This window comes from Saccostrea cucullata, unplaced genomic scaffold (genome assembly GCF_032062105.1).
Source record: "Saccostrea cucullata isolate Sc308-1 unplaced genomic scaffold, CSIRO_AGI_Scuc_v1 ctg17641, whole genome shotgun sequence".
NCBI lineage: Eukaryota > Metazoa > Mollusca > Bivalvia > Ostreida > Ostreidae > Saccostrea > Saccostrea cuccullata.
The window spans coordinates 501-11,019 of record NW_026934059.1 but is presented as its reverse complement, the minus strand read 5'-3'; the positions used below and the strand labels follow the sequence as shown (position 1 = coordinate 11,019).

The 10,519-nt window shown below is 33.8% G+C and overlaps 1 pseudogene; it reads right to left on the bottom strand.

The window, feature by feature from the left end:
- Positions 1 to 405: 405 nt before the first annotated feature.
- LOC134239869 (uncharacterized) lies at positions 406 to 9,894 on the bottom strand (annotated as a pseudogene).
- Positions 9,895 to 10,519: the final 625 nt, after the last annotated feature.

Below are 10,519 nucleotides of genomic sequence, written 5' to 3'. Positions count from 1 at the left end.
CCTTAATCACTTTTTATTCGCGAGAACTTTATTTTCACCTTATTCCGCGAAAAAGTTTTCCTTAAGATTTTACAGAAAATAACCACGGTTCGTGAAAATTTTGTCTTGCTAGTATCATGATTAATTATAGAGTCACGGATTATATCACAAAAATTAATATCGCGAAAAATAAATGATCTACAGTACATTCAATATGGCGACCAACAGGAAACAATTCGTCTCTATGAGAAACTACCATGATGGTAGAAAATAAAAAAAACATCGCATTTTATCAAATCTATTTACAAACGATCATTTATTTCAGATGTATCTTTAGCATCGTCTAGCTTAAACGTGTTAAATGGAGACTACAGTGGACGAGACATTCATTTGCACTTTAATTTTAATGTTTCAAACTTGGCCCTTGGGTCACAAAAAATACAAGTGAATGTAAGTTATGGTAAAATGGTTGTAAAAGTCATTTTTTGTAATATTACAAAAGTTAACCGTTATAGCCTCAATAAGATTTCAGACAAATATTCTTTCAAGTAACATCGTCTCACACTCCTAAAATCTTGTGTATACAGGATTCGTCATCACAACAATATATTTCTCCGCTCGAAGCGAGCTGCTTCATGAGTAAGCAGTCTTGTCTCTGAAAATAAAGAGAAAAAGTATGCTCATTATGTCAATTTACATGTAGAGTATTTTGCAGGAACATAGCATCGTTTTGGAAATGGGAGACCTGTAAGAGAAAACAAATTTCATCTGACCTGAAAATACCTGACTACAAAAAGCCAATAAACACCACCCTTTAAGATCAGAAAATCCTTATGTGTGGTTTATGGTGAATCTTCTGTTAGAATTAAATTTTCATACACTACTAGCTCTTCTTCATTATCCTTATTTGACTATATACCGTAAGTCTTGAAATTTTTGCGTCGATTTTATTTTGCGAATCTGGGTCAAAATGCTGTTGATTAATTTTTTCGTTTCAAAATTTTGCGAATGACCACGACTTTGTTTACATTTTCTTATTGTTGAATTATTTCTAAGAAAAATATTTTTGCGAATGCAATTAAATCGCAAATTTGTTAAAAAATTATCTACAGCAAAAATTTCCAGATTTACGGTACGCCAACGAAAAATTATGGAAGATAAACGGCCTTTTAAGAAATAGTTTTTCTTTGATTATATAATTATGGTTGAAAAAAGGAACAACCTCCTGACGATGCTACGCGCATGATTTGATGTTAAGCTAAAACAACTTCCACTAAGAACCAATTTCAGCGATACTTGCCTCTGCACAGTGAGTAGAAAATGGATATCCTGGGAATGATCGCACTAAACAGCTCTGTGTAGATATCTGGCAAACGTTAGACCAAACACAATTCAAATTCATGTCGCAGGAAGGACAGCGGATACCTAGTTTTGGAAAAAAAAAGGAGTGAATGTGTTTTTTGAATCCCTTATACAATTCATGTCCAAGTTATTCCGTTTTTAAGGTAGTAGATAAAACTTCGTGATAAAGCCATGAAAAAATGTAAATATTGCTACCCTTATAAGGTCTCATTGGGTATAAAGGTTGAATATAAAAGTCCTTAAATAAAATGTTGCCAGGTTATATTCAGAGTTTTTTTCGACAAAGTTTAATCTCGGGGACGTTATATCGTTTTAAAGGTGTTGGGGCAGCAATTAATAGATGTTTAACTTACTGAAAACTTGTGACATTCAAAACTCGAAAATGCTATTTGATACATACATCTTTAAACTTCCCATACTGCATCAAAAAGTGTGTGCGTTGGGGAAGATCTCTCTTTGGAAACCATCAAATTTGACCTCATGACCTCGGTGCTGGGTTTGACCCACTTAAAAACTTTAATCTTGACCATAACTTTTGAACCGTTCATACAAGGGCTTTCATATTTTACAGGTGTACAGTGTACCCCGGTATTCCTTGTGACCTTACATTGGATACCAACAATTTGACCTGGGAGTTGAACTTGCATTTGATAAATCTTGACTCTTGCCATAAGCTGCCATACGAGGCATCATTGTTTCACAGACATCTTGTACGATGGAATAATAAAAAAAAATATTACAGAAATTAGTGCCTGTGTGTTGCAGCTTGTGAAGCGCACATGAAGACGAAAATGAACACTCAATAACATGAAGCATAAAAACGTTAGCTTCTATATTAATCTAGACATAAATATGCCCCCGTAATCGAAGATTGGGGGTAGGCAGTTTTTGCACTGTTCGTCTGTCTTTCTGACTGTACGTCAAAACTTAACCTTGTCCATAACTTTTGAGTGAGTGGGACAGTGTTCGTTGGTGCATTCCTAATGGGAAAAAAAATTACTTTTGAATACTTGGTGCTAGGGATTTCATTTTTCTCATTCGTATTCACTCTAACAAGACCTTTTATGGGGTTTGAAAATTTTTGACCTTGACCATGGCGTTTGACCCTAGTTTTAAAAAAAGTCTCTTTTGCTATAACTTTTGAACAGTTAGTACATGTACTAGGACAATCATATTTCACAGAAATTCTCCTTGTGACAATACGTTTAATTCAGTAAAAAAGTTAACTTTTAATTTACCTGGATTTGGGCTTCTTTAAAAATCTTTATCTTGACCATAACCTTTGAACCGTTAGAACTAAAGCTTTTATATTGCATAGGTGTATTCCTTATGAAAATTTTTTCTTTGGATACCAACAATTTAGAACTTAGAGGTTGATCCACACAAATGTTAACCTTGAAATAACTTTTGAACATTTGGTACTAAGGAAGTTTTTCTTGAAATATCGGGAGATAACAAACAGTGTTCGAGCTCAAAAACATTATATTCTACATAACAGGAGCGGAGCAAACACGGATCACTAAAACATCAGAGGTGGGATCAGGTGCCATGGAGAAGTGAGAATCCCTTGCCGACTGGTCACATCCGCCCTGTACTCATGAACATGTTCGGGAAATAATGGGAGAAAATATTTTACGTGTATTTCTTCTGAGAAGACCATCTGGTACCTTGACCTTGGAGTTGCATTTTAGAAATTTCATCCTAGTTTTAAGCCGCCATATGGGGACATCAGTGTTTCACAAACACATCTTGTGTGATGTACAAAGTGACACAGTAACTCGTAAACATATTTGCACCTTTTTATTCTATGTTTTACCTTTGTGTTTCTGTCCGTAACAAATTTTTGGTCGCCGTTTTCTCATCTCATTTTCTTCGCTAAGGCATGTCATATGATGTTATACATTTTTGTTTAAACCCGATGCCAACTTCCGATTTATCCATGTATGTGTCCGTACCATACATAACAAACTTTCATTGCAGTTTTCTTAGCAACTACTCTTTCTGTCTGATATGAGCCTTTAGCTAGCCACCAAGACTGACTATAATTTTCCCTCAAAGCTAAATCTTGGATCTTTACCTGTAAGCGTTGTATTATGGACCGTTTGCTGGGTGGTAGTCAAGGCTTGTGTTGTTGTGGAGGTAGTTATTTTGATGGAGGTAGTAGTTGGCTTGATGGGAGGTAGTTGTTGACTTGACGGAGGTAGTTGTTGTTGGCTTGACGGTTGTTGTTTTATAAGTATGTGGTGGGTGGCTTTGAGCAGTTGTATTATGATTGAGATGCGATACTCGATGAACTCCCATTGAAGCTATGCATTTTAAAATTGACGATCATTGTAGCTGTTTTATATCAAGTGACTCAGAAATTATATGCTGGCGTTACGCGTTTAATTAAGAAACAAAGTCCGCGTTTTCGTGAATGTTGCAGGATAACCTCCTCGGTCTGGAAATGTTGTTTGAAAGATAAAAGCCGAGGCTTTTATATTTGAAAACAACATTTCCAGACCGAGGAGGTTATCCTGCGTCATTCACGACAACAAGGACTTTATTTTATTCTACCATGTTTACTGAAATCGCTTAAATACGGCTGATCTTTTCCTCTATAGGGAAACGAATTAAGTCACCATGTCTCGATTACGCTGTTCCATTTAACACCAGAGGGAAAATTTGTTTAATTACCTGTGTATGGAATGCAGAAGATTTGAACTTTCGTTGCAATAAAAATAGCTTTTAAACAAGTTTGGCTTTCCAGAAAGCCCAAAATGTCATCTCTTTGGGCTTCATTTATGTCACAGAATAAAAAGTTAATTGAATGTAACTTTTTTTCAGCACTGTCAAGTTTAAATAAATGGAGAAGTACCCTCTCTGGCGACACGTGTCTGTAATTCTAAATTTACGTGAAAATATGTTTTAATTTATTATTACAACTTTTTTTTGTTTAATGTATTTAGAAATTGTTATTGTACAACTAAGCAGTATTCGAAAAATTTGTAAGCATTTTTTATACAAGAAGTTGGACAAAAACCTTAGCGTTCCTTTTGACCTTACATATACGTATTTTACAGCTTCTTACTCTGACAGCAGACAAAAGTGCTAACTTTATAATTCAGACCCTTTCCTTTCCAAAGATTTTCCTTAATCTTCTCATTCCTTTAAGTGACATGCCCATCGAACACCCATGGGATATAAAGGGGAAAATGAACTAAACTTACATAAAAAAGTTTACTATTCAGAATTTTAACTTTTAACAGCACTGGCTAATTTGAAGGGGGGCAGGTTCGCCCTTTTTGTGTCCAAAATATACATAAGATTTCATAATTCACTTTTTGTGTGAGGCTGTAGGCCCCTACCCTGAACCCCCCCCCCCCCTTTCAAGATTCCTGTATCCGCCACTGTTAACGCTTTATAAAATATAAGCACATGCACAAGGCCCTGTCGAAATATAGCATAGGATAGAGAAAACTGCCATCAAAGTAATTAACTTGAAAGCACATACAATATCAAATCTACTTTTACACACTTTTATATAGCTTATCCAAAGAAATAACACCCACATGTTTTTAAATACAGTTAAGTAATACATTTAACATAAAATTAAGCATTTATAAATTATCTGAAAAAAAAGAGTCCTAATTTGCCAACTCTGAACTTAGGCTGTTTTAGGAATACAGTATTGTGCCATTATAGTGATCGTCAAAATTCACGTGCAATGCGTTTTATTCCTGTGTTATGTTTTAGAGAAAACTTTATCTGCATACTAAAAATAAACAATTCTGTATTATAATTTTGGCTCCATTTCAGTAATATAGGAGAAGTGATTTGATGACTTTTTTTGCCATTAATGCAATTTACAACTGCATAAAAAATTTGATTGCAAGTTCTTTAATTATAAACATGATAAATCCTTCAAAAGAATAGATTAGACTTGCAAAAAATGCTCATTAAGATTCTTTGCAGCTTTGATTGTGATCAATCTTCCAATATCTGTAGTATGTTACAGATATTTATGTTAATGCCTACAACTTGTGCTTTTAATGTATGATTTTTTTTTTACTCATAATACATTTGCTGAAACAGCCTTGTATTATTTAAGAAGAATGACGGCAATTTATAGAATCACTACAGTATCCTGTTGAAGACCAGTTTTTGCATTTACCTGCCCCTAGTAAACGACCTGATAAAAGTACCAAAAAATTAAAGTTTTCAGCTTCAATTCATATCACTAAACGCGATTACTTTTGTAAATGTTAAAATAAATTTGTTTTTTTTTTGTTTTTTGTTTTTTTTTTTTGTGAATTCTTGGATCCACGCCTCCGCTACAGAGCATATTTACACACGCGCTGACCTAGTTAGAAGATTCTATCTTGTTCTGATCATCATTTACGTGCTCACGAAGAAAAACTACGAGATATATATAAGAACATACAGTGTACTGTATATTTTGAGGACTCCGCCACCCAGGCGTTTGTGTGTGTCTAACTCTCTGATTTCTGTGCAGCTTGTTTTCTTTATCGATAGAAATAAAGTAGATCGCTCATTGTTTACATCTCTATATTTAGAAAATGGCATCAACTCGGTGCTCCTCGGGTGACCTCGCACTGAGAGCAGTGGATTCAGCCGAGGATTGCCGACTGTTAATGGCAGCTTACACTGGGGCTTCACATCCGGAAAATCAAACTTAATGTGTCATCTCTCGAGAGAAATGACAATATTGCATCGTACTTCTTTTCTAAATTTTTCTTCGCTTTCAAATAGGCCAAAACCGAAAGTAGATCACACACTTCTAAGCTAGTTCTTCTAAAAGAAAACCAGTTTACAGGCTACTGGTGTCACAACAGTATTAATTTCTGCTATATATTCTTACCAAAAATGCGCAAGTTTGAGTAGATGTAACTAATTCAAAACAAACTTCTGAGAAGTTTCCTTTTCAGATCTTGTAAAACCATTCTTTATAAAGATTTTAGTACCAAAAAATACATAGCCATCCAGCAAGGCACGCAGGTTTGTTTCGGTCGAAGTCAGCAGGCTCGAAAATCTAGTCCAGGGCCTAATCACTCCCCACTCTTGACAGTATATAGAAAAATCAGCACGCCCTAAATTTTAATAAATCTGGTCAATAGGAAGTTTACATGTTGTTTTTCATCTCATAAAAAAATTCAGCTCCAGTCTCGTATCAAAATGCCCGAATCGGAAGGGAAGATTCCGGGATTATTTTTCGTCAGCCATGATTTGACGTGAACCAAAGTGTAATACTGTTATGACACCTGCAATTAAACTTAAATTTTTTCCTTGCCGGTATATTGCTATTTTCCCGATCTATGATGATTATCTAATGTATTTACCAAGTTTCATAAAAATCCATCCCAAGATAGGAAAATTACGGGCAAAACTCTGTGACAGGGGGCTTCGCGGTGAACACGGATTTCTAAAAATATGGCAAAAGTTGAACTGTATGTAATGATCTTGCGCGTTAAACTTGTGCGGTTTTTTCGTTTTGATTTTTTAATGGATGCATACTGATTCACATGAGGATGAAAAACTGTTCGAAATAAGTTTGCATTTTATAATAGGGCGAAAGAAATAGTTTTTGTCATAAGGTTGGGGGGTGGGGTTAAAATGGGCATCGAAAAAATAAATATTATTGAAATATTAAAGTGTTTTCTGCTTAATTACGATTGATTTGCCTCAATAATTGTTTTTTCCAACCGGATTTCTCTATCTGTTACCAATGTGTTCCAAATAAACCGATATTTACACATATTCAGAATTTTTATTTTGCTCCGAGTGTGGTCTAAATTTTTTTAATTTATAGATTTTAAAATTAACCATGAGTAAATAATGTTAACGAGTGTGATGGCAAGGTATTTTTTAAGCTGTCCTCTAAATTTCATGCATTTCTCTCAACCCGATACATCCAAATCAGGCCGTGGTGTGGCCAACATAATTTATTTTAGAGGAAATCTGGACTAATTTTCTATGCTCCATTAAACATGAACGAACAGCAATGACGGCCGAAAAATGCCATTATTTCTCATTTTCCGTCTAAACTCACAAAATAAAACCTTAATTCTTAGACTACAATATTTCTAAGTACAAAATTCGGTTTTACTGCAGGTGTCACAACAGTATTAATTTCTGCTATATATTCTTACCAAAATTGCGCAAGTTTGAGTAGATGTAACTAATTCAAAACAAACTTCTGAGAAGTTTCCTTTTCAGATCTTGTAAAACCATTCTTTATAAAGATTTTAGTACCAAAAAATACATAGCCATCCAGCAAGGCACGCAAGTTTGTTTCGGTCGAAGTCGAGCAGGTGCTTGAAAATCTAGTCCAGGGCCTAATCACTCCCCACTCTTGACAGTATATAGAAAAATCAGCACGCCCTAAATTTTAATAAATCTGGTCAATACAGGAAGTTTACATGTTGTTTTTCATCTCATAAAAAAATTCAGCTCCAGTCTCGTATCAAAATGCCCGAATCGGAAGGGAAGATTCCGGGATTATTTTTCGTCAGCCATGATTTGACGTGAACCAAAGTGTAATACTGTTATGACACCTACTTGGAACTCCTTGTGTAGATTCTCACTTAGATATTGTAAAACATCGAGGATTCCCGAAAGATTAATGGAGGCTTACACTAGGACTTCACTTCCGGCATAAACTTAATGTGTCATCTCCCGAGGGAGATGACAAAAATTACAAATTTGTTCCGTATACGTATTGATTAGTTTTAATGAATATACAATAACAAAATCATGTTCCTGTTTTTACTGCTCTATTGGGTCTAAAATCATGTGTTTAAATGTGTATGGAGGTCCGTGGAATAGCCCCGCTTAGATATAAAAACCGACATTCATCAGCAACTTAATGCAATTTACAGTGTTTGTACTGCAAAAGACGACACATCGATGTGGTGTAAACAAGTATTTCATACTACAGCCAAATATGTATTTGAATTGTTCAGGTTTGATACGTGTTTCTAATCTGATAATTTTTTGATTACGTTCGTGATTTATTGGAAAATAATGTCCGCCGCTTTTCTTTGATCTTGTCAATAATCGTGGTAGAATTTCGGATTAATATCAAATGTGAAAAGATTCTTTCTGCATTGTGATTGTATGGACTTACTTTCCATCAGGGAGATGAGATATTCCTTGCAACGTCGGCCACTGTAGTCTACACGTTCTTTCATTCTTCTCACTGAATGTGATCATTACATAATGAAGATTTGAATGAAAGAAGTATTTTTCTATTACAGTTGTATTTTTTTTTAAATTTCACAGACTTATGTTGTTGAGAAATAATCAAGTATTTAATATTACTATTTGGGATCCACCACAATCCACCTTGAAAAGCTTCCAGTGCGTCAGAAATAACACCTATTGCATGAAAATAAATATTACTTCTTAGTTTTATGTTAAAGAAAAACATGAATATCAATATTTTGCAATTTAAAAGGAACTGAGTATAAATGTGTTATGTACACTAATATAAGCAATTAATAATATCCAATTTGGAAATAGAAATAAATATTTGTATCATATTTCGGATTTGAGTCAGTTGACTATACATGTATAATGGTCCTCATAACTAAACTCTGGTTAGACAATTTATTGAATTGCTTGGATTAAATTACTTGGAAAGTTATCTCTCTTATCAGAGGGATATTACACCTTAATACAAGGCTTTCATGATCTATCAAGACTAGAGATAATGTGAGTTAGCCATTTTCAGTAAGTCTAAAAAGTGATTAATAATATCAAAAGGTATCTATTTAAGAAACATCACAACCATTTGTAAATTATCCAATAATTTTCAAACAATGCACATTCTCTCGAATGTTCGATTCAACCTTCCTGTTAGAGGGATAAATAGTTAAAACTATTTTGACAAAAAAAAACCAGACTGAGTATGGTTGATTTTTTTTTTTAGCATCTTCATTAAAAAGAAATTTGTATCTGCGAACGAAATTTCAAAGTACAAAAAAGAAATTTTAAAAATATTTTGTACTACATGTAACAGTTTTGCACTACCTTATGTGATCTAAATTAAATCATAATTTATTCAATTTGAACGAAATACCACCAGAACAAGTATGTAGATTTTTTGTTTCATATAATAAATGGGAAAATTTAAGAAATGAATGTAAATATTTTCCAACTTTTCCATATAATTCAAGATGTCACATTTACCTTGAATACAGCATGGCTTCTTCGGAGAATTGATGTGTGCAACAATATACTCATAAAGTGTTTGTAAAGCTTTAAATTAAAAAAGAAAAATACTCATATGATTTGATACTCATATCTAATTTTTCTGCTTCTAAAAATTAATATTGGCTTATATATGTAAAGGGTCCTTTGTAAAATAATACAGACCATTTTGATGGTGGACTGTCTGCCACAATTTTATTAGTGTGGTCATATCTAAAATGGAAAGAGATACTTTATTTATCATGATTGGAAAAAAATGTTCAGTATATTTTTCAGTTGATTAAAACTTGTACATACGTGAACACTCCGCGTATGCATTTGCGCCGGATATGATGTTCAGGATATCTACGAGTATATAAAAATTAATATCAAATTGATTGAGAAAATCGTCCCTCGAACCATTTGAAAAAAAGATGCAGTTGAGAATGTTTTCAACATTCTTTTTCTGTTAAATCTTCACTTTAAACAATGATATTAAACAAACCTTGCACACTTTGTTCCTCAGACTTCTTTATTACTACTCCTGAAAAAGACAATGTATTAACCTACGATTACGTGGTACACATTGTGCAAACAAACACGGTCAACAGTCACCATACCTATACAACAGAGAATGAAAATAAGCTTCGGCGACATTTTGTCCAAAATCTTCGGAAGTGAAAGGGACAAGTAGGTAGATAAGGAAATCAGCACTCGTTTGACTTAATTATCAATACTTTCTACAACAAACTTGAAATTCACCTTTAGCAATGGTTTTCATTTTATGTAATACACTAGTTTACATTCATTTAAGATACTGAAGACTAAACGAATGTGTAAACGATGCACTGTTTTATGCCATCTTTTATTTTTTGTTGTTGATAAATTGGTGTCCCATCTATTTATAGTTATAAATACGGAGATAACGAACGATTGTCAAGCTTTATAGTCCACTTGTCGATATTGAAATGACATTGAAATAAAAGCA